Source organism: Heterodontus francisci, chromosome 33 (assembly GCF_036365525.1).
Source record: "Heterodontus francisci isolate sHetFra1 chromosome 33, sHetFra1.hap1, whole genome shotgun sequence".
Taxonomy (NCBI): Eukaryota; Metazoa; Chordata; class Chondrichthyes; order Heterodontiformes; family Heterodontidae; genus Heterodontus; species Heterodontus francisci.
Genome location: NC_090403.1, coordinates 56,819,377 through 56,845,893, shown reverse-complemented (window position 1 = coordinate 56,845,893; position 26,517 = coordinate 56,819,377). Strand labels below are relative to the sequence as shown.

Below are 26,517 nucleotides of genomic sequence, written 5' to 3'. Positions count from 1 at the left end.
GCTGGGGTCCGAGAGGATGGAGCAGATTCGTCCCACTGGCTCACTGGTAGATACAGATAGGAAGTTATATCCATTTAGAAACACAGGAGACTCCCAGGAAGCAGATGACTCTAAAGCCATAAACCCCAGGCTGTTTCACCTGGAACTTGTTAAGCTAAAGGTGCACTTTATAGACACCTCTGCCACATTTTATATTACATTTTATTTTATTCTTTGGCTCAATCACTTTGAAATGATAGCACAGGAACCAGAAGGCAGCAGGTGTAGAGGAAGTGAGCACATTAAAATCTGTTTGACAGCTTTCCTTGTGGTCATCAGACTGACTGCAGGTGCGAAACATCAGTAGCGCAGTCTCAATCAACGGGTGGGAATCGGAAAGTTTCCCGATCAAATCTGGAGTCAGACAGGGCTGTCCTCTCTCCCCGGTCTTGTTTGTTTGCTGTATTGAACCCTTTGCTGACTCTATTAGGAAGGATGCGAGCATAAGAGGGATGACAATCCCAGGCAGCGGAGGCACTCAGGTTAAAACCTCCCTGTACATGGATGACGTCGCTGTCTTCTGCTCGGATCCGCTGTCCGTGCACAGACCGATGAGCATCTGCGACCAGTTCGAACTGGCCTCGGGAGCCAAAGTTAACCATGGCAAGAGCGAGGCCATGTTCTTTGGCAACTGGGCTGACCGATCCTTTGTCCCCTTCACCGTCAGGTCAGATTACCTGAAGGTGCTGGGGATATGGTTCGGAAGGGCCGGGGCGTGCACCAAAACATGGGAGAAGCGAGTAGCCAAGGTACGACAAAAGTTGGGCATGTGGGGGCAGCGATCTCTCTCCATTGTGGGTAAGAACCTGGTCATCAGGTGCGAGGCGCTCACGTTGTTGCTCTACGTGGCGCAGGTCTGGCCCATACCCCACTCCTGCGCTGTGGCAGTCACCCGAGCCATTTTCCGCTTCGTCTGGGGATGTAAAATGGACCAGGTCCGGAGGGACACGTTGTTCAAATCTCTGGACAAGGGCGGGAAAAATGTACCCAACGTGGCCCTCATCCTGATGACCACCTTCGTGTGCGGCTGCATCAAGCTGTGTGTAGATCCCCAGTACGCAAATTCCAAGTGTCACTACGTGCTGAGGTTCTATCTGTCCCCGGTGTTGCGAAGGATGGGCCTGGGCACATTGCCGCGGAACGCTCCATGCAGTTGGGCGGTGCCGTACCACCTATCCTTCGTGGAGCAGTTTCTGCGGGAAAACACTTTTGACCACCGGTCCATCAGGCAGTCGTCTGCACGGAATGTCCTCAAGGCCCTACGGGAAAAGGAAACGGTGGATCCTGTCGGATGGTTCCCCGAGCAGACCGTCAAAGTCATTTGGCGGAATGCCTCATCACCAGAACTTTCAAACAAGCACCAAGACGTAGCTTGGCTGGTGGTGAGAAGGGCCCTCCCTGTCAGATCCTTCATGCACACCCGAAGTCTCGCCCCCTCTGCACAATGCCCCCGCGTTGGCTGTGGTGGGGAAGAGACGGTCGCACACCTCCTCCTGGAATGTGCCTTTGCAAAGCAAGTGTGGAAAGAGATGCAGTGGTTTTGTCAAGGTTCATCCCAAGCAGCTCTGTAACACAGGAGTCTGTGCTCTACGGGCTGTTCCCAGGGACGCACACCGAGACAAACATCAACTGCTGCTGGAGGACTATCAATTCGGTGAAAGACGCCCTTTGGTCTGCCCGAAACGTGCTGGTCTTCCAGCGCAAAGAGTTGTCCACGACCGAATGTTGCAGACTGGCACATTCCAAGGTCCAGGACTACGTGCTGAGGGACACACTAAAGCTTGGGGCAGCCGCAGCAAAGGCTCAATAAGGAAAGACCACAGTGTAAGGTTCCCCCACCAAGCTGGACTGAGGGGCTGGATCAATGGGAAACCCCTCGAACTGTATCGTTAATATTCTCAATTGCTGTAAATGTAAAACTGTAATTGACATGACAATTGTGAAACGGAAGGGTTGGGAAGAAACCCATGACAGTATTGAAGGAAACTGATCTCCCTTGCAATGTTTGTATTTTTTGGTGCTGTTTGGAAACTGTTTGGCAATGTAATTTTTACAGATTTTTATGAATAAAGTATATTTTGGAAATAAAAAAAATCAGACTGACTGCAGGTGCGAATCTGCTTGAATTTCTCAAACCTCCTGCAGGATTCCTCAAGCTGAACCTGTCCCAAATCAAACCCTTATAAAACCCTGCACTCAGTACTTCTGGCCTGCACAGACTGTGCATTACTTGTCAGATCCCTCCAGCTACAGGATTCAGTAACACTCTACAGTGCATGCCTGTGTAAAGTGGGGGCAGTTTAATTGTTTTCAGACAAGTGTTAGAAATGATTCGGAGCCAAGCGTCACCATGTGCCAAGATTTAAAGACGGCAACCCTGTGAATTTTAAATAATAGAATCAGGGAAACATACAATCATGAAACACAGGAGACCATTTGGCCCATCAAGCCTGTGCTGGCTCTTTGATAGAGCTATCCAATTAATCTCAAAACCTATAGCTCTGCAAATTTTATCGTTTGAAATGTTTACCTAATTCTCTTTTGAAAGTTATTATTGAATCTGCTTCCACCGTCCTTTCAGGCAGCACATTCCAGATCACAACAACTCACTGTGTAAAAAAAAGCCTCATCTCTCTGGTGCCAGTGATCTTAAATCTGTGCCCTCTGGTTACAGAACCTTTATTATTTCAGCAACTTTCCTCCAAAGTATTAGCCAAACATGAGTAAGTGAAAAACAAGTTTCCACTTTAAATGAGCAGTAAAGAAGCTGGAAGACTGACTGAATCACTAATGACAGATACAAAATGAGCTGATCACAGAACCTTAATTCCAATGTCTGCACTCGTCTCACCAAGTTCTGTGCAAAGGACATTAATCCACAAGCTCCAGTCCACAGTAACCTTAGGAATCCTTCTCCCTTGCTTTGCTTTTCCATCCTTTTCACTTCTTATTTCAAACATTGATTCCATTTCTTGTTGGACTAAGTCTGACAGGATTTGAGTTTTCAGTCCCTGTTCCATGGGCAGAGTGAACAGGCAGATGAATCAATTAACTCCCATTGCTGCCTAGAATCTGCTGTTCAATCTTTGCAGCAACTCGAAGGTGCCCCTCATACCCCTGCTCTCCTTCACCTCATGACATGGCACTGCCCAACCAATGCGAGCCAAACCCATCCCTCCCCTGCTGAGATCAGGGACTCAGTGTGTCAGGGGCATTATAAACACCCAGTCAGCATCCCTACCCCTCACCAGGGCATCATGTTGGCATTGTAACACCTCCCGATCTGTGCATCAGGACTGCTCTGAAATTCAGCTTTCTGTTCAAACATTTCACACTAACCATCAATCAATCAATCACTAGGACCATTTTCTTTGACAGAAATCTGCCAGGTTCCTGAACTCGCATCTGGTTCAATAAACAAACTAAACACTTTCCAGAGTGACAGGTAGAAGCTTAACATCCATTTCAACTGTGCAGTGTTAATTCCTCACTCTCCTTTCACAGAGCTTCTGGTTCAAAAGACTTGAATAATTTCTGATACTCTGTCCAAAAACAAACAAACCTCCTAACACTCACCTTTGAAGAACCGTGTCTGCTGAATTTCTTCTTTACTCTAATGAGAGTTTGTTGCTGGTGTTAGTGTTTCGGAGTTGATCTAGTGAAGCACGACCCAGTTAAATGCTACATTCCTGGTGGCCATGCAGAGCCTTTAAAGCTTCCTCCCTCCCACAGAAATGACTGCAGTGGCTGCTAGAGGGTGGGCCAGATTTAAACAAGAGCACTGCAGCCAGAAGAGTTGAGATCAGCCAAGGAACCACTCCCTCAGTGATTTACAGCATAGACCAGAGGTACATGTTGCAACACACACTGCCTTTCTGACTGCAAGACAGCGCCCACCACACAGCCAACCTTTCACCATAGCAACCTAACACTTTTCAAAATCAAAGCTTCATCAAGCTTTGAGATTAAAGCCCATACCTGTTGCATGTATGCTAATTTCGACAATTTTTGTTCAGTTATAACATGAGGAGAACTGACTTTGAGGGGGTTACTGTACCTGGCCTGGGAGTGTTTGATGGGGACAGTGTAGAGGGAGCTTTACTCTGTATCTAACCCCCGTACTGTACCTGTCCTGGGAGTGTTTGATGGGGGACAGTGTAGAGGGAGCTTTACTCTGTATCTAATCCCCGTGCTGTACCTGTCCTGGGAGTGTTTGATGGGGGACAGAGTAGGGGGAGCTTTACTCTGTATCTAATCCCAGTGCTGTAGCTGTCCTGGGAGTGTTTGATGGGGACAGTGTAGAGGGAGCTTTACTCTGTATCTAATCCCAGTGCTGTACCTGTCCTGGGAGTGTTTGATGGGGACAGTGCAGAGGGAGCTTTACTCTGTATCTAATCCCAGTGCTGTACCTGTCCTGGGAGTATTTGATGGGGACAGTGTAGAGGGAAATGTACTGTTTTTTACCCCATGGTGTGCCTGACCCAGTGGAAACAGCTCAAATGTAGAATGAACCCAGAACCAAGAGATTTCTAAAAATCCATTTCATTTGAACACTGACCCTCAATTAAGAAAGAAAATTTCCTTCTGTCTGCCTGAACTACTTTCTGCATTCCAAACCCAGAGGTGAAATCTCAGTCTGCTAACCTTCCTAGCGTATAGTTCCCAATATTAGGAACTTTACCCTACTCTCACTTACAATTAGCACTTCACTAAAAACACAATGACTTGAAAATGTTTGCAAGGATGTAATGGAAATCAAGCAGTCATGTGGCAATTGCATCTTCCAGATACAGTGTTGGTGTATAATTTGTGAATTGACGGGGAAGTTATTGAAGTAAGTTTCTGTGTTTTGTGAAGCAAAGAGTCATCGCAAGGAGAAAGAGGCTGGAGGATTCAGTCGCTGTTTTTGGAAGCCAAGGGCCAGTGCCCCCTGAAACATCCAGTAATGAGTCTCCTGTTCAACACATCCCTTTGGCTTCCACAGTTGCCTTTAAGGCACAAAGCCGTGCAGACTATGAATTTCTGAGGCTCCATTAAGTTAACTGGTCATATGTCTCACTGTGGCTCAGAAAGCTAGCCCATGTCCTAGGCTAGAAACTGCATATGTGTAGGTGTCAACAAGGCCAGGGTGCTGTGATGCCCCCCATGTGGAATAGCCTGCCTCCCTGTACTGTCTTGGCTCAGATGTTACCCAACTTCCCCTCCTGACTCCCATGTTAACTGATATTGTTAATGTTTCTCTCTCTACAGGTGTTGCCATTTCTCCTTTAAATCTGCCGCCATCACCCCTTTCCTCAAAAAGCCCACCCTTGACTCCATTGTCCTTGCAAACTATTGTCCCATCTTCATTTCCTTTCCAAAGTTCCTGAATGTGTTGTCGCCTCCTAAATCTGTGCCCATTTTTCCCAGAACTCCGCCCTCTACCACAGTACTGAAATTTATCAATCGCAATGCATCTGTGAAACCCCCGGGACATTTTATTCCATTATAGGTGCTATATGAATACAAGTTTTTGTTGAACGCAGCAATCTGGGAGGGCGGAGGGGCTGGAGGAGGTTAGAGATAGGGAGGGGCGCGGCATTGAGAGATTTGAAAACAAGAATGAGAATTTGAAAATTGAGGTATTGCTAGAGTAGGGGCCAATGTAGGTCAGAGAGCGAGGGCAATGGGTGAATAGGAGGTAGTGTGAGTTAGGACATGGCCAACAGAGCTTTGGATAAAGAGAACAATTGAGACAACTATCAAGAACTGTGGGAATGTAGCAGTAAATCTACAGCTCCTTCACCCATTCAAACATTAACGTTCTAACCCATGTTGTATTAGTATGGTCAGTTAGTGATGCAAATAAGCAGCACAGACTTACTGACTCCTGAAGCTATGTTGCATGAACTGGGTGAAACTCCAGGAATTCTGGTGAGTATTAAACTGCAACTTGACTCATTGCTGTGAGCATTAGTGGAGACCAGAGTCTCCCCACAGACAACATCTGTCGATTGCTCTGTAGAACCACTCTTCATGACAGCAAAAAAGGCAAATTAAAACTTACAAACCTTGGGGGAAAATTGCTAACAGATACCCGGGAGTGAGTTACAGACTGGAATCTAATCGAGGGGTTCGGGGGGTTTAATATAGAATAACAGATACCCGGGAGTGAGTTACAGACGGGAATCTAATCGAGGGGTTCGGGGTGTTTATATATAGAATAACAGATACCCGGGAGTGAGTTACAGACTGGAATCTAATCGAGGGGTTCGGGGGGTTTAATATAGAATAACAGATACCCGGGAGTGAGTTACAGACTGGAATCTAATTGAGGGGTTCGGGGGGTTTATACATAGAATAACAGATACCTGGGAGTGAGTTACAGACTGGAATCTAATCGAGGAATTCGGTGGGTTTATATATAGATAACAGATACCCGGGAGTGAGTTACAGACTGGAATCTAATCGAGGGGTTCGGGGTGTTTATATATAGAATAACAGATACCCGGGAGTGAGTTACAGACTGGAATCTAATCGAGGGGTTCGGGGGTTTATTTATAGAATAACAGATACCTGGGAGTGAGTTACAGACTGGAATCTAATCGAGGGGTTCGGGGGGTTTATATATAGAATAACAGATACCCGGGAGTGAGTTACAGACTGGAATCTAATCGAGGAATTCGGTGGGTTTATATAGAGATAACAGATACCTGGGAGCGAGTTACAGACTGGAATCTAATCGAGGGGTTCGGGGTGTTTATATATAGAATAACAGATACCCGGGAGTGAGTTACAGACTGGAATCTAATCGAGGGGATCGTGGGCCTTTGATATAGAATAACAGATACCTGGGAGTGAGTCACAGACTGGAATCTAATCAAGGGGTTCGGGGGGTTTATATATAGAATAACAGATACCCGGGAGTGAGTTACAGACTGGAATCTAATCGAGGAATTCGGTGGGTTTGTATATAGAATAACAGATACCCAGGAGTGAGTTACAGACTTGAATCTAATCAAGGGGTTCGGGGTGTTTATATATAGAATAACAGATACCCGGGAGTGAGTTACAGACTGGAATCTAATCGAGGGGTTCGGGGGTTTATAGATAGAATAACAGATACCTGGGAGTGAGTTACAGAGTGGAATCTAATCGAGGTGTTCGGGGGTTTATAGATAGAATAACCGATACCCGGGAGTGAGTTACAGACTGGAATCTAATCGAGGGGTTCGGGGTGTTTATATATGGAATAACAGATACCCGGGAGTGAGTTACAGAGTGGAATCTAATCGAGGGGTTCGGGGGTTTATAGATAGAATAACAGATACCCGGGAGTGAGTTACAGACTGGAATCTAATCGAGGGGTTCGGGGTGTTTATATATGGAATAACAGATACCCAGGAGTGAGTTACAGACTGAAATCTAATCGAGGGTTCGGGGTGTTTATATATGGAATAACAGATACCCAGGACTGAGTTACAGACTGAAATCTAATCGAGGGGTTCGGGGTGTTTATATATAGAATAACAGATACCCGGGAGTGAGTTACAGACTGGAATCTAATCGAGGGGTTCGGGGTGTTTATATATGGAATAACAGATACCCAGGACTGAGGTACAGACTGAAATCTAATCGAGGGGTTCGGGGTGTTTATATATGGAATAACAGATACCCGGGAGTGAGTTACAGACTGAAATCTAATCGAGGGGTTCGGGGTGTTTATATATGGAATAACAGATACCCGGGAGTGAGTTACAGACTGGAATCTAATCGAGGAATTCGGTGGGTTTATATATAGATAACAGATACCCGGGAGTGAGTTACAGACTGGAATCTAATCGAGGGGTTCGGGGTGTTTATATATGGAATAACAGATACCCGGGAGTGAGTTACAGACTGGAATCTAATCGAGGGGATCGGGGTGTTTATATATAGCTAACAGATACCCGGGAGTGAGTTACAGACTGGAATCTAATCGAGGGGTTCGGGGGTTTATATACAGAATAACAGATACCCGGGAGTGAGTTACAGACTGGAATCTAATCGAGGGGTTCGGGGGTTTATTTATAGAATAACAGATACCCGGGAGTGAGTTACAGACTGGAATCTAATCGAGGGGTTCAGGGTGTTTATATATAGAATAACAGATACCCGGGAGTGAGTTACAGACTGGAATCTAATCGAGGGGTTCGGGGGTTTATTTATAGAATAACAGATACCCGGGAGTGAGTTACAGACTGGAATCTAATCGAGGGGTTCAGGGTGTTTATATATAGAATAACAGATACCCGGGAGTGAGTTACAGACTGGAATCTAATCGAGGGGTTCAGGGTGTTTATATATAGAATAACAGATACCCGGGAGTGAGTTACAGACTGGAATCTAATCGAGGGGTTCGGGGGTTTATGTATAGAATAACAGATACCCGGGAGTGAGTTACAGACTGGAATCTAATCGAGGGGTTCGGGGTGTTTATATATAGATCACAGATACTCGAGACTGAGTTACAGACTGGTATCTAATCGAGGGGTTCGGGGGTTTATTTATAGAATAACAGATACCCGGGAGTGAGTTACAGACTGGAATCTAATCGAGGGGTTCGGGGGTTTATTTATAGAATAACAGATACCTGGGAGTGAGTTACAGACTGGTATCTAATCGAGGGGTTCGGGGGTTTATTTATAGAATAACAGATACCCGGGAGTGAGTTACAGACTGGAATCTAATCGAGGGGTTCAGGGTGTTTATATATAGAATAACAGATACCCGGGAGTGAGTTACAGACTGGAATCTAATCGAGGGGTTCAGGGTGTTTATATATAGAATAACAGATACCCGGGAGTGAGTTACAGACTGGAATCTAATCGAGGGGTTCGGGGGTTTATTTATAGAATAACAGATACCCGGGAGTGAGTTACAGACTGGAATCTAATCGAGGGGTTCAGGGTGTTTATATATAGAATAACAGATACCCGGGAGTGAGTTACAGACTGGAATCTAATCGAGGGGTTCAGGGTGTTTATATATAGAATAACAGATACCCGGGAGTGAGTTACAGACTGGAATCTAATCGAGGGGTTCGGGGGTTTATTTATGGAATAACAGATACCCGGGAGTGAGTTACAGACTGGAATCTAATCGAGGGGTTCGGGGGTTTATTTATAGAATAACAGATACCCGGGAGTGAGTTACAGACTGGAATCTAATCGAGGGGTTCGGGGGTTTATTTATAGAATAACAGATACCCGGGAGTGAGTTACAGACTGGAATCTAATCGAGGGGTTCGGGGGTTTATTTATAGAATAACAGATACCTGGGAGTGAGTTACAGACTGGTATCTAATCGAGGGGTTCGGGGGTTTATTTATAGAATAACAGATACCCGGGAGTGAGTTACAGACTGGAATCTAATCGAGGGGTTCGGGGGTTTATTTATAGAATAACAGATACCCGGGAGTGAGTTACAGACTGGAATCTAATCGAGGGGTTCGGGGTGTTTATATACAGATAACAGATACCCGGGAGTGAGTTACAGACTGGAATCTAATCGAGGGGTTCAGGGTGTTTATATATAGAATAACAGATACCCGGGAGTGAGTTACAGACTGGAATCTAATCGAGGGGTTCAGGGTGTTTATATATAGAATAACAGATACCCGGGAGTGAGTTACAGACTGGAATCTAATCGAGGGGTTCAGGGTGTTTATATATAGGTAACAGATACCCGAGAGTGAGTTACAGACTGGAAAGTAATCGAGGGGTTCGGGGGGTTTAGATATAGAATCACAGATACCCGGAAGTGAGTTACAGACTGGAATCTAATCGAGGGGTTAGTGGGGTTTATATACAGAACAGCAGATACCCGGGAGTGAGTTACAGACTGGAATCTAATCGAGGGGTTCGGGGTGTTTATATATAGAATAACAGATACCCGGGAGTGAGTTACAGACTGGAATCTAATCGAGGGGTTCAGGGTGTTTATATATAGAATAACAGATACCCGGGAGTGAGTTACAGACTGGAATCTAATCGAGGGGTTCGGGGTGTTTATATACAGATAACAGATACCCGGGAGTGAGTTACAGACTGGAATCTAATCGAGGGGTTCAGGGTGTTTATATATAGAATAACAGATACCCGGGAGTGAGTTACAGACTGGAATCTAATCGAGGGGTTCAGGGTGTTTATATATAGAATAACAGATACCCGGGAGTGAGTTACAGACTGGAATCTAATCGAGGGGTTCAGGGTGTTTATATATAGATAACAGATACCCGAGAGTGAGTTACAGACTGGAATCTAATCGAGGGGTTCGGGGGGTTTAGATATAGAATCACAGATACCCGGAAGTGGGTTACAGACTGGAATCTAATCGAGGGGTTAGTGGGGTTTATATACAGAACAGCAGATACCCGGGAGTGAGTTACAGACTGGTATCTAATCGAGGGGTTCGGGGGTTTATTTATAGAATAACAGATACCCAGGAGTGAGTTACAGACTGGAATCTAATCGAGGGGTTCGGGGGTTTATTTATAGAATAACAGATACCCGGGAGTGAGTTACAGACTGGAATCTAATCGAGGGGTTCGGGGGTTGATTTATAGAATAACAGATACCCGGGAGTGAGTTACAGACTGGAATCTAATCGAGGGGTTCGGGGTGTTTATATATAGCTAACAGATACCCGGGAGTGAGTTACAGACTGGAATCTAATTGAGGGGTTCGGGGGTTTATTTATAGAATAACAGATACCCGGGAGTGAGTTACAGACTGGAATCTAATCGAGGGGTTCAGGGAGTTTATATATTGAATCACAGATACCCGGGAGTGAGTTACAGACTGGAATCTAATCGAGGGGTTCAGGGTGTTTATATATAGAATAACAGATACCCGGGAGTGAGTTACAGACTGGAATCTAATCAAGGGGTTCGGGGGTTTATTTATAGAATAACAGATACCCGGAAGTGAGTTACAGACTGGAATCTAATCGAGGGGTTCAGGGTGTTTATATATAGAATAACAGATACCCGGGAGTGAGTTACAGACTGGAATCTAATCTAGGGGTTCAGGGTGTTTATATATAGAATAACAGATACCCGGGAGTGAGTTACAGACTGGAATCTAATCGAGGGGTTCGGGGGTTTATTTATAGAATAACAGATACCCGGGAGTGAGTTACAGACTGGAATCTAATCGAGGGGTTCGGGGTGTTTATATATAGATAACAGATACTCGAGACTGAGTTACAGACTGGTATCTAATCGAGGGGTTCGGGGGTTTATTTATAGAATAACAGATACCCGGGAGTGAGTTACAGACTGGAATCTAATCGAGGGGTTCGGGGGTTTATTTATAGAATAACAGATACCCGGGAGTGAGTTACAGACTGGAATCTAATCAAGGGGTTCGGGGGTTTATTTATAGAATAACAGATACCTGGGAGTGAGTTACAGACTGGTATCTAATCGAGGGGTTCGGGGGTTTATTTATAGAATAACAGATACCCGGGAGTGAGTTACAGACTGGAATCTAATCGAGGGGTTCAGGGTGTTTATATATAGAATAACAGATACCCGGGAGTGAGTTACAGACTGGAATCTAATCGAGGGGTTCAGGGTGTTTATATATAGAATAACAGATACCCGGGAGTGAGTTACAGACTGGAATCTAATCGAGGGGTTCAGGGTGTTTATGTATAGATAACAGATACCCGAGAGTGAGTTACAGACTGGAAAGTAATCGAGGGGTTCGGGGGGTTTAGATATAGAATCACAGATACCCGGAAGTGAGTTACAGACTGGAATCTAATCGAGGGGTTAGTGGGGTTTATATACAGAACAGCAGATAACCGGGAGTGAGTTACAGACTGGAATCTAATCGAGGGGTTCGGGGTGTTTATATATAGAATAACAGATACCCGGGAGTGAGTTACAGACTGGAATCTAATCGAGGGGTTCAGGGTGTTTATATATAGAATAACAGATACCCGGGAGTGAGTTACAGACTGGAATCTAATCGAGGGGTTCAGGGTGTTTATATATAGAATAACAGATACCCGGGAGTGAGTTACAGACTGGAATCTAATCGAGGGGTTCAGGGTGTTAAGATATAGATAACAGATACCCGAGAGTGAGTTACAGACTGGAATCTAATCGAGGGGTTCGGGGGGTTTAGATATAGAATCACAGATACCCGGAAGTGAGTTACAGACTGGAATCTAATCGAGGGGTTAGTGGGGTTTATATATAGAATAACAGATACCCGGGAGTGAGTTACAGACTGGTATCTAATCGAGGGGTTCGGGGGTTTATATATAGAATAACAGATACCCGGGAGTGAGTTACAGACTGGAATCTAATCGAGGGGTTCGGGGGTTTATTTATAGAATAACAGATACCCAGGAGTGAGTTACAGACTGGAATCTAATCGAGGGGTTCGGGGTGTTTATATATAGATAACAGATACTCGAGACTGAGTTACAGACTGGTATCTAATCGAGGGGTTCGGGGGTTTATTTATAGAATAACAGATACCCGGGAGTGAGTTACAGACTGGAATCTAATCGAGGGGTTCGGGGGTTTATTTATAGAATAACAGATACCTGGGAGTGAGTTACAGACTGGAATCTAATCGAGGGGATCGTGGGCCTTTGATATAGAATAACAGATACCTGGGAGTGAGTCACAGACTGGAATCTAATCAAGGGGTTCGGGGGGTTTATATATAGAATAACAGATACCCAGGAGTGAGTTACAGACTTGAATCTAATCAAGGGGTTCGGGGTGTTTATATATAGAATAACAGATACCCGGGAGTGAGTTACAGACTGGAATCTAATCGAGGGGTTCGGGGGTTTATAGATAGAATAACAGATACCTGGGAGTGAGTTACAGAGTGGAATCTAATCGAGGGGTTCGGGGGTTTATAGATAGAATAACAGATACCCGGGAGTGAGTTACAGACTGGAATCTAATCGAGGGGTTCGGGGTGTTTATATATGGAATAACAGATACCCGGGAGTGAGTTACAGAGTGGAATCTAATCGAGGGGTTCGGGGGTTTATAGATAGAATAACAGATACCCGGGAGTGAGTTACAGACTGGAATCTAATCGAGGGGTTCGGGGTGTTTATATATGGAATAACAGATACCCAGGAGTGAGTTACAGACTGAAATCTAATCGAGGGTTCGGGGTGTTTATATATGGAATAACAGATACCCAGGACTGAGTTACAGACTGAAATCTAATCGAGGGGTTCGGGGTGTTTATATATAGAATAACAGATACCCGGGAGTGAGTTACAGACTGGAATCTAATCGAGGGGTTCGGGGTGTTTATATATGGAATAACAGATACCCAGGACTGAGGTACAGACTGAAATCTAATCGAGGGGTTCGGGGTGTTTATATATGGAATAACAGATACCCGGGAGTGAGTTACAGACTGAAATCTAATCGAGGGGTTCGGGGTGTTTATATATGGAATAACAGATACCCGGGAGTGAGTTACAGACTGGAATCTAATCGAGGGGTTCGGGGGGTTTATATACATGGAATAACAGATACCCGGGAGTGAGTTACAGACTGGAATCTAATCGAGGGGTTCGGGGGGTTTATATATAGAATAACAGATACCCGGGAGTGAGTTACAGACTGGAATCTAATCGAGGAATTCGGTGGGTTTATATATAGATAACAGATACCCGGGAGTGAGTTACAGACTGGAATCTAATCGAGGGGTTCGGGGTGTTTATATATGGAATAACAGATACCCGGGAGTGAGTTACAGACTGGAATCTAATCGAGGAGATCGGGGTGTTTATATATAGCTAACAGATACCCGGGAGTGAGTTACAGACTGGAATCTAATCGAGGGGTTCGGGGTGTTTATTTATAGAATAACAGATACCCGGGAGTGAGTTACAGACTGGAATCTAATCGAGGGGTTCGGGGTGTTTATATATGGAATAACAGATACCCGGGAGTGAGTTACAGACTGGAATCTAATCGAGGGGATCGGGGTGTTTATATATAGCTAACAGATACCCGGGAGTGAGTTACAGACTGGAATCTAATCGAGGGGTTCGGGGGTTTATTTATAGAATAACAGATACCCGGGAGTGAGTTACAGACTGGAATCTAATCGAGGGGTTCAGGGTGTTTATATATAGAATAACAGATACCCGGGAGTGAGTTACAGACTGGAATCTAATCGAGGGGTTCGGGGGTTTATTTATAGAATAACAGATACCCGGGAGTGAGTTACAGACTGGAATCTAATCGAGGGGTTCAGGGTGATTATATATAGAATAACAGATACCCGGGAGTGAGTTACAGACTGGAATCTAATCGAGGGGTTCGGGGGTTTATTTATAGAATAACAGATACCCGGGAGTGAGTTACAGACTGGAATCTAATCGAGGGGTTCGGGGTGTTTATATATAGATAACAGATACTCGAGACTGAGTTACAGACTGGTATCTAATCGAGGGGTTCGGGGGTTTATTTATAGAATAACAGATACCCGGGAGTGAGTTACAGACTGGAATCTAATCGAGGGGTTCGGGGGTTTATTTATAGAATAACAGATACCTGGGAGTGAGTTACAGACTGGTATCTAATCGAGGGGTTCGGGGGTTTATTTATAGAATAACAGATACCCGGGAGTGAGTTACAGACTGGAATCTAATCGAGGGGTTCAGGGTGTTTATATATAGAATAACAGATACCCGGGAGTGAGTTACAGACTGGAATCTAATCGAGGGGTTCAGGGTGTTTATATATAGAATAACAGATACCCGGGAGTGAGTTACAGACTGGAATCTAATCGAGGGGTTCGGGGGTTTATTTATAGAATAACAGATACCCGGGAGTGAGTTACAGACTGGAATCTAATCGAGGGGTTCAGGGTGTTTATATATAGAATAACAGATACCCGGGAGTGAGTTACAGACTGGAATCTAATCGAGGGGTTCAGGGTGTTTATATATAGAATAACAGATACCCGGGAGTGAGTTACAGACTGGAATCTAATCGAGGGGTTCGGGGGTTTATTTATGGAATAACAGATACCCGGGAGTGAGTTACAGACTGGAATCTAATCGAGGGGTTCGGGGGTTTATTTATAGAATAACAGATACCCGGGAGTGAGTTACAGACTGGAATCTAATCGAGGGGTTCGGGGGTTTATTTATAGAATAACAGATACCCGGGAGTGAGTTACAGACTGGAATCTAATCGAGGGGTTCGGGGGTTTATTTATAGAATAACAGATACCTGGGAGTGAGTTACAGACTGGTATCTAATCGAGGGGTTCGGGGGTTTATTTATCGAATAACAGATACCCGGGAGTGAGTTACAGACTGGAATCTAATCGAGGGGTTCGGGGGTTTATTTATAGAATAACAGATACCCGGGAGTGAGTTACAGACTGGAATCTAATCGAGGGGTTCGGGGTGTTTATATACAGATAACAGATACCCGGGAGTGAGTTACAGACTGGAATCTAATCGAGGGGTTCAGGGTGTTTATATATAGAATAACAGATACCCGGGAGTGAGTTACAGACTGGAATCTAATCGAGGGGTTCAGGGTGTTTATATATAGAATAACAGATACCCGGGAGTGAGTTACAGACTGGAATCTAATCGAGGGGTTCAGGGTGTTTATATATAGGTAACAGATACCCGAGAGTGAGTTACAGACTGGAAAGTAATCGAGGGGTTCGGGGGGTTTAGATATAGAATCACAGATACCCGGAAGTGAGTTACAGACTGGAATCTAATCGAGGGGTTAGTGGGGTTTATATACAGAACAGCAGATACCCGGGAGTGAGTTACAGACTGGAATCTAATCGAGGGGTTCGGGGTGTTTATATATAGAATAACAGATACCCGGGAGTGAGTTACAGACTGGAATCTAATCGAGGGGTTCAGGGTGTTTATATATAGAATAACAGATACCCGGGAGTGAGTTACAGACTGGAATCTAATCGAGGGGTTCGGGGTGTTTATATACAGATAACAGATACCCGGGAGTGAGTTACAGACTGGAATCTAATCGAGGGGTTCAGGGTGTTTATATATAGAATAACAGATACCCGGGAGTGAGTTACAGACTGGAATCTAATCGAGGGGTTCAGGGTGTTTATATATAGAATAACAGATACCCGGGAGTGAGTTACAGACTGGAATCTAATCGAGGGGTTCAGGGTGTTTATATATAGATAACAGATACCCGAGAGTGAGTTACAGACTGGAATCTAATCGAGGGGTTCGGGGGGTTTAGATATAGAATCACAGATACCCGGAAGTGGGTTACAGACTGGAATCTAATCGAGGGGTTAGTGGGGTTTATATACAGAACAGCAGATACCCGGGAGTGAGTTACAGACTGGTATCTAATCGAGGGGTTCGGGGGTTTATTTATAGAATAACAGATACCCAGGAGTGAGTTACAGACTGGAATCTAATCGAGGGGTTCGGGTGTTTATTTATAGAATAACAGATACCCGGGAGTGAGTTACAGACTGGAATCTAATCGAGGGGTTCGGGGGTTTATTTATAGAATAACAGATACCCGGGAGTGAGTTACAGACTGGAATCTAATCGAGGGGTTCGGGGTGTTTATATATAGCTAACAGATACCCGGGAGTGAGTTACAGACTGGAATCTAATCGAGGGGTTCGGGGGTTTATTTATAGAATAACAGATACCCGGGAGTGAGTTACAGACTGGAATCTAATCGAGGGGTTCAGGGAGTTTATATATTGAATCACAGATACCCGGGAGTGAGTTACAGACTGGAATCTAATCGAGGGGTTCAGGGTGTTTATATATAGAATAACAGATACCCGGGAGTGAGTTACAGACTGGAATCTAATCGAGGGGTTCGGGGGTTTATTTATAGAATAACAGATACCCGGGAGTGAGTTACAGACTGGAATCTAATCGAGGGGTTCAGGGTGTTTATATATAGAATAACAGATACCCGGGAGTGAGTTACAGACTGGAATCTAATCTAGGGGTTCAGGGTGTTTATATATAGAATAACAGATACCCGGGAGTGAGTTACAGACTGGAATCTAATCGAGGGGTTCGGGGGTTTATTTATAGAATAACAGATACCCGGGAGTGAGTTACAGACTGGAATCTAATCGAGGGGTTCGGGGTGTTTATATATAGATAACAGATACTCGAGACTGAGTTACAGACTGGTATCTAATCGAGGGGTTCGGGGGTTTATTTATAGAATAACAGATACCCGGGAGTGAGTTACAGACTGGAATCTAATCGAGGGGTTCGGGGGTTTATTTATAGAATAACAGATACCCGGGAGTGAGTTACAGACTGGAATCTAATCGAGGGGTTCGGGGGTTTATTTATAGAATAACAGATACCTGGGAGTGAGTTACAGACTGGTATCTAATCGAGGGGTTCGGGGGTTTATTTATAGAATAACAGATACCCGGGAGTGAGTTACAGACTGGAATCTAATCGAGGGGTTCAGGGTGTTTATATATAGAATAACAGATACCCGGGAGTGAGTTACAGACTGGAATCTAATCGAGGGGTTCAGGGTGTTTATATATAGAATAACAGATACCCGGGAGTGAGTTACGGACTGGAATCTAATCGAGGGGTTCGGGGGTTTATTTATAGAATAACAGATACCCGGGAGTGAGTTACAGACTGGAATCTAATCGAGGGGTTCAGGGTGTTTATATATAGAATAACAGATACCCGGGAGTGAGTTACAGACTGGAATCTAATCGAGGGGTTCAGGGTGTTTATATATAGAATAACAGATACCCGGGAGTGAGTTACAGACTGGAATTTAATCGAGGGGTTCGGGGGTTTATTTATAGAATAACAGATACCCGGGAGTGAGTTACAGACTGGAATCTAATCGAGGGGTTCGGGGTGTTTATATATAGATAACAGATACTCGAGATTGAGTTACAGACTGGTATCTAATCGAGGGGTTCGGGGGTTTATTTATAGAATAACAGATACCCGGGAGTGAGTTACAGACTGGAATCTAATCGAGGGGTTCGGGTGTTTATTTATAGAATAACAGATACCCGGGAGTGAGTTACAGACTGGAATCTAATCGAGGGGTTCGGGGGTTTATTTATAGAATAACAGATACCCGGGAGTGAGTTACAGACTGGAATCTAATCGAGGGGTTCGGGGGTTTATTTATCGAATAACAGATACCCGGGAGTGAGTTACAGACTGGAATCTAATCGAGGGGTTCGGGGTGTTTATATACAGATAACAGATACCCGGGAGTGAGTTACAGACTGGAATCTAATCGAGGGGTTCAGGGTGTTTATATATAGAATAACAGATACCCGGGAGTGAGTTACAGACTGGAATCTAATCGAGGGGTTCAGGGTGTTTATATATAGAATAACAGATACCCGGGAGTGAGTTACAGACTGGAATCTAATCGAGGGGTTCAGGGTGTTTATGTATAGATAACAGATACCCGAGAGTGAGTTACAGACTGGAAAGTAATCGAGGGGTTCGGGGGGTTTAGATATAGAATCACAGATACCCGGAAGTGAGTTACAGACTGGAATCTAATCGAGGGGTTAGTGGGGTTTATATACAGAACAGCAGATAACCGGGAGTGAGTTACAGACTGGAATCTAATCGAGGGGTTCGGGGTGTTTATATATAGAATAACAGATACCCGGGAGTGAGTTACAGACTGGAATCTAATCGAGGGGTTCGGGGTGTTTATATACAGATAACAGATACCCGGGAGTGAGTTACAGACTGGAATCTAATCGAGGGGTTCAGGGTGTTTATATATAGAATAACAGATACCCGGGAGTGAGTTACAGACTGGAATCTAATCGAGGGGTTCAGGGTGTTTATATATAGAATAACAGATACCCGGGAGTGAGTTACAGACTGGAATCTAATCGAGGGGTTCAGGGTGTTAAGATATAGATAACAGATACCCGAGAGTGAGTTACAGACTGGAATCTAATCGAGGGGTTCGGGGGGTTTAGATATAGAATCACAGATACCCGGAAGTGAGTTACAGACTGGAATCTAATCGAGGGGTTAGTGGGGTTTATATACAGAACAGCAGATACCCGGGAGTGAGTTACAGACTGGTATCTAATCGAGGGGTTCGGGGGTTTATTTATAGAATAACAGATACCCGGGAGTGAGTTACAGACTGGAATCTAATCGAGGGTTTCGGGGTGTTTATATACAGATAACAGATACCCGGGAGTGAGTTACAGACTGGAATCTAATCGAGGGGTTCAGGGTGTTTATATATAGAATAACAGATACCCGGGAGTGAGTTACAGACTGGAATCTAATCGAGGGGTTCAGGGTGTTTATATATAATTAACAGATAACCGAGAGTGAGTTACAGACTGGAAAGTAATCGAGGGGTTCGGGGGGTTTAGATATAGAATCACAGATACCCGGAAGTGAGTTACAGACTGGAATCTAATCGAGGGGTTCGTGGGGTTTATATATAGAACAGCAGATACCCGGGAGTGAGTTACAGACTGGAATCTAATCGAGGGTTTCAGGGTGTTTATATATGGAATAACAGATACCCGGGAGTGAGTTACAGACTGGAATCTAATCGAGGGGTTCGGGGGGTTTATATATATAGAATAACAGATACCTGGGAGTGAGTTACAGACTGGAATCTATTCGTGGGGTTCGGGGTGTTTATATATGGAATAACAGATACCCGGGAGTGAGTTACAGACTGGAATTTAATCGAGGAGTTCGGGGTGTTTATATATGGAATAACAGATACCCGGGAGTATGTTTTAGGCTGGAATCTAATCGAGGGGCTCAGGGGGTTTATCGATAGAATAACAGATACCCGGGAGCGAGTTACAGAGTGGAATCTAATCGAGGGGTTCGGGGGTTTATATATAGAATAACAGATACCCGGGAGTGTGTTTTAGGCTGGAATCTAATCGAGGGGCTCAGGGGGTTTATAGATAGAATAACAGATACCCGGGAGTGAGTTACAGACTGGAATCTAATCGAGGGATTCGGGGTGTTTATATATAGATAACAGATACCCGGGAGTGAGTTACAGACTGGAATCTAATCGAGGGGTTCGGGGGGTTTAGATATAGAATCACAGATACCCGGAAGTGAGTTACAGACTGGAATCTTATCAAAGGGTTCAGGTGCTTTATATATAGAATAACAGATACCCGGGAGTGTGTTTTAGGTTGGAATCTAATCGAGGGGTTCAGGTGGTTTATATATAGAATAACAGATACCTGGGAGTGAGTTACAGACTGGTATCTAATCAAGGGGTTCGGGGGGGTTTATATATAGAATAACAGATACCCGGGAGTGAGTTTTAGGTTGGAATCTAATCGAGGGGTTCAGGTGGTTTATATATAGAATAACAGATACCTGGGAGTGAGTTACAGACTGGTATCTAATCAAGGGGTTCGGGGGGGTTTATATATAGAATAACAGATACCCGGGAGTGAGTTACAGACTGGAATCCAATCGAGGGGTTCGGGGGGTTTATATATATAGATAACAGATACCCGGGAGTGAGTTACAGACTGGAATCTAATCGAGGGGTTCGGGGGGTTTATATATAGAATAACAGATACCCGGGAGTGAGTTACAGACTGGAATCTAATCGAGGGGTTAGTGGGGTTTATATCTAGAATAACAGATACCCGGGAGTGAGTTACAGGCTGAAATCTTATCAAGGGGTTCAGGGGCTTTATATATAGAATAGCAGATACCCGGGAGTGTGTTTTAGGCTGGAATCTAATCGAGGGGCTCAGGGGGTTTATAGATAGAATAACAGATACCCGGGAGCGAGTTACAGACTGGAATCTAATAGAGGGGTTCGGGGAGTTTATATATAGAATAACTGATACCCGGGAGTGAGTTACAGACTGGAATCCAATCGAGGGGTTCGGGGGGTTTAGATATAGAATAACCGATACCCGGGAGTGAGTTACAGACTGGAATCTAATCGAGGGGTTCCGGGGTTTATATGTAGAATAACAGATACCCGGGAGTGAGTTACAGACTGGAATCTAATCGAGGGGTTCGGGGGTTTATTTATAGAATAACAGATACCCGGGAGCGGGTTACGGACTGGAATTTAATCGAGGGGTTCGGGGGTTTATATATAGAATAACTGATACCCGGGAGTGAGTTACAGACTGGAATCCAATCGAGGGGTTCGGGGGGTTTATATATAGAATAACAGATACCCTGGAGTGAGTTACAAACTGGAATCTAATCGAGGGGTTCCGGGGTTTATATGTAGAATAACAGATACCCGGGAGTGAGTTACAGACTGGAATCTAATCGAGGGGTTCGGGGGTTTATATACAGAATAACAGATACCTGGGAGTGAGTTACAGACTGGAATCTAATTGAGGGGTTCGGGGGTTTATTTACAGAATAACAGATACCCGGGAGCGGTTTACAGACTGGAATCTAATTGAGGGGTTCGGGGGTTTATATACAGAATAACAGATACCTGGGAGTGAGTTACAGACTGGAATCTAATTGAGGGGTTCGGGGGTTTATTTACAGAATAACAGATACCCGGGAGCGGTTTACAGACTGGAATCTAATTGAGGGGTTCAGGGGTTTTATATATAGAATAACAGATACCCGGGAGTGAGTTACAGACTGGAATCTAATCGAGCGGTTGTTGGTTTATATATAGAATAACAGATACCTGGGAGTGAGTTACAGGCTGGAATCTAATCAAGGGGTTCAGGTGGTTTATATATGGAATAACAGATACCCGGGAGTGAGTTACAGGCTGGAATCTAATCAAGGGGTTCGGGGGGTTTATATATATAGAGAATAACAGATACCCGGGAGTGAGTTACAGACTGGAATCTAATAGAGGGGTTCAGGGGGTTTATATATAGAATAACAGATACCCGGGAGTGAGTTCCAGACTGGAATCCAATCGAGGGGTTCGGGGGGTTTATATATAGAATAACAGATACCCGGGAGTGAGTTACAGACTGGAATATAATCGAGGGGTTCAGGGGTTTATATGTAGAATAACAGATACCTGGGAGTGAGTTACAGACTGGAATCTAATCGAGGTGTTCGGGGGTTTATTTATAGAATAACAGATACCCGGGAGTGAGTTACAGACTGGAATCTAATCGAGGGGTTCGGGGGTTTATTTATAGAATAACAGATACCCGGGAGCGGGTTACGGACTGGAATCTAATTGAGGGGTTCAGAGGGTTTATATATGGAATAACAGACACCTGGGAGTGAGTTACAGACTGGAATGTATTTGAGGGGTTCGGGGGTTTATTTATAGAATAACAGATACCCGGGAGTGAGTTACAGACTGGAATCTAATTGAGGAGTTCAGGGGGTTTATATATAGAATAACAGATACCTGGGAGTGAGTTACAGACTGGAATCTAATCGAGGGGTTCGGGGTGTTTATATATGAAATAACAGATACCCGGGAGTGAGTTACAGACTGGTATCTAATCGAGGAGTTCGGGGTGTTTATATATGGAATAACAGATACCCGGGAGTGAGTTACAGACTGGAATCTAATCGAGGAGTTCGGGGAGTTTATATATGGAATAACAGATACCGGGGAGTGAGTTACAGACTGGAATCTAATCGAGGAATTCGGTGGGTTTATATCAGGAATAACAGATACCCGGGCGTGAGTTACAGACCGGAATCTAATCGAGGGGTTCGGGGGTTTATATATAGATAACAGATACCCGGGAGTGAGTTCCAGACTGGAATCGAATCGAGGGGTTTGGGGTGGTTATATATAGAATAACAGATACCCGGGAGTGAGTTACAGACTGGAATCGAATCGAGGGGTTCGGGGTGTTTATATATAGATAACAGATACCCGGGAGTGAGTTACAGACTGGAATTGAATCGAAGGGTTTGGGGGTTTATATATCGAATAACAGATACCCGGGAGTGAGTTACAGACTGGAATCGAATCGAGGGGTTCGGGGTGTTTATATATAGATAACAGATACCCGGGAGTGAGTTACAGACTGGAATCGAATTGAAGGGTTCGGGGGTTTATATATCGAATAACAGATACCCGGGAGTGAGTCACAGACTGGAATCTAATCGAGGGGTTTGGGGTGGTTATATATAGAATAACAGATACCCGGGAGTGAGTCACAGACTGGAATCTAATCGAAGGGTTCGGGGGTATTATATATAGAATAACAGATACCCGGGAGTGAGTTACAGACTGGAATATAATCTAGGGGTTCGGGGGGTTTATATATAGATAACAGATACCCGGGAGTGAGTTACAGACTGGAATCTAATCGAGGGGTTCGTGGGCCTTAGATATAGAATATAAGATACCCGGGAGTGAGTTACAGACTGGAATCTAATCGAGGGGTTCGGGGGGTTTATATATCGAATAACAGATACCCAGGAGTGAGTTACAGACGGGAATATAATCGAGTGGTTCGGGGGGTTTATATCAGGAATAACAGATACCCGGGCGTGAGTTACAGACTGGAATCTAATCGAGGAGTTCGGGGAGTTTATATATGGAATAACAGATACCCGGGTGTGAGTTACAGACTGGAATCTAATCGAGGAATTCGGTGGGTTTATATATAGAATAACAGATACCCGGGAGTGAGTTACAGACTGGAATCTAATCGAAGGGTTCGGGGGGTTTATATATAGAATAACAGATACCCGGGAGTGAGTTACAGACTGGAATCTAATCGAGGGGTTCGGGGGTTTATATATAGAATATCAGATACCCGGGAGTGAGTTACAGACTGGAATCTAATCGAGGGGTTCAGGGGGTTTATATATCGAATAACAGATACCCGGGTTTGAGTTACAGACTGGAATTTGATCTCGTGGTTCGGGGGGTTTAATATAGAATAACAGATACTCACGAGTGAGTTACAGGCTGGAATCTAATTGAGGGGTTCGGGGGTTTATATATAGAATAACAGATACCCGGGAGTTAGTTACAGACTGGAATCTAATAGGGCGGCACAGTGGCGCAGTGGTTAGCACCGCAGCCTCACAGCTCCAGTGACCCGGCTTCAATTCTGGGTACTGCCTGTGTGGAGTTTGCAAGTTCTCCCTGTGTCTGCGTGGGTTTTCTCCGGGTGCTCCGGTTTCCTCCCACAAGCCAAAAGGCTTGCAGTTTGATAGGTAAATTGGCCATTATAAATTGTCACTAGTATAGGTAGGTGGTAGGGAAATATAGGGACAGGTGGGGATGTTTGGTAGGAATATGGGATTAGTGTAGGATTAGTATAAATGGGTGGTTGATGTTCGGCACAGACTCGGTGTGCCGAAGGGCATGTTTCAGTGCTGTATCTCTAATCTAATCTACTCTAGAGGGGTTCGGTGGGGGTTTATATATATATAGAATAACAGATACCCGGGAGTGAGTTGCAGACTGGAATCTAATCGAGGGGTTCAGGGGTTTATATGTAGAATAACAGATACCCGGGAGTGAGTTACAGACTGGAATCTAATCGAGGGGTTCGGGGGTTTATATATAGAATAACAGATACCTGGGAGTGAGTTACAGACTGGAATCTAATTGAGAGGTTCAGAGGGGTTTATATATAGAATAACAGATACCCGGGAGTGAGTTACAGGCTGGAATCTAATCAAGGGGTTCAGGGGTTTTATATATAGAATAACAGATACCCGGGCGTGATTTACAGGCTGGAATTTAATCAAGGGGTTCGGGGGGTTTATATACAGAATAACAGATACCCGGGAGTGAGTTACAGACTGGAATCTATTCGAGGAGTTCGGGGGGGTTCATATATGGAAGAACAGATACGCGGGAGTGAGTTACAGGCTGAAATCTTATCAAGGGGTTCAGGTGCTTTATATATAGAATAACAGATACCCGGGCGTGATTTCCAGGCTGGAATCTAATCAAGGGGTTCGGGGGGTTTATATATGGAATAACAGATACCCGGGAGTGTGTTTTAGGCTGGAATCTAATCGAGGGGCTCAGAGGGTTTATAGATAGAATAACAGATACCCGGGATTGAATTACAGACTGGAATCTAATCGAGGGGTTCAGGTGGTTTATATATAGAATAACAGATACCTGGGAGTGAGTTACAGACTGGAATCTAATCGAGGGGTTCGGGGGTTTATTTATAGAATAACAGATACCCGGGGGCGGGTTACGGACTGGAATCTAATCGAGGGGTTCAGGGGGTTTATATATAGAATAACAGATACCTGGGAGTGAGTTACAGGCTGGAATCTAATCAAGGGGTTCAGGGGATTTATATATCGAATAACAGATACCCGGGAGTGATTTACAGGCTGGAATCTAATCAAGGGGTTCGGGGGGGTTTAAATATATAGAGAATAACAGATACCCGGGAGTGAGTTACAGACTGGAATCTAATAGAGGGGTTCGGGGGGTTTACATATAGAATAACAGATACCCGGTAGTGAGTTCCAGACTGGAATCCAATCGAGGGGTTCGGGGGGTTTATATATAGAATAACAGATACCCGGGAGTGAGTTACAGACTGGAATCTAATGGAGGGGTTCGAGGGTTTATTTACAGAATAACAGATACCCGGGAGCGGTTTACAGACTGGAATCGAATTGAGGGGTTCAGGGGTTTTATATATAGAATAACAGATACCTCGGAGTGAGTTACAGACTGGAATCTAATTGAGGGGTTCGGTGGTTTATATATAGAATAACAGATACCCGGGAGTGAGTTACAGACTGGAATCTATTCGAGGAGTTCGGGGGGGTTCATATATGGAAGAACAGATACCCGGGAGTGAGTTACAGGCTGAAATCTTATCAAGGGGTTCAGGTGCTTTATATATAGAATAACAGATACCCGGGAGTGTGTTTTAGGCTGGAATCTAATCGAGGGGCTCAGGGGGTTTATAGATAGAATAACAGATACCCGGGATTGAGTTGCAGACTGGAATCTAATCGAGGGGTTCAGGGGTTTATATGTAGAATAACAGATACCCGGGAGTGGGTTACAGACTGGAATCTAATCAAGGGGTTCGGGGGTTTATATATAGAATAACAGATACCTGGGAGTGAGTTACAAACTGGAATCTAATTGAGGGTTTCGGTGGTTTATTTACAGAATAACAGATACCCGGGAGCTGTTTACAGACTGGAATCTAATTGAGGGGTTCAGAGGGGTTTATATATAGAATAACAGATACCCGGGAGTGAGTTACAGGCTGGAATCTAATCAAGGGGTTCAGGTGGTTTATATATGGAATAACAGATACCCGGGAGTGAGTTACAGGCTGGAATCTAATCAAGGGGTTCAGGGGCTTTATATATAGAATAACAGATACCCGGGCGTGATTTACAGGCTGGAATCTAATCAAGGGGTTCGGGGGGTTTATATACAGAATAACAGATACCCGGGAGTGAGTTACAGACTGGAATCTATTCGAGGAGTTCGGGGGGGTTCATATATGGAAGAACAGATACGCG

At 44.5% G+C, this 26,517-nt stretch overlaps 1 protein-coding gene across 2 annotated transcripts in view; it reads right to left on the bottom strand.

Moving 5' to 3' along the window:
• Nucleotides 1-26,517, bottom strand: part of LOC137348255 (tensin-4-like) — a 117,593-nt gene that overhangs the window by 50,446 nt on the left and 40,630 nt on the right. The window contains exon 1 of one of the 2 annotated variants that reach the window (XM_068013674.1): nucleotides 3,616-3,757. The exons of the other annotated variant lie outside the window; for it this stretch is intronic. The gene's annotated coding sequence lies outside the window, so the exon portion shown is untranslated. Of the gene's footprint in view, nucleotides 1-3,615; nucleotides 3,758-26,517 lie in introns of those variants that run through there. 2 annotated transcript variants of the gene reach the window in all.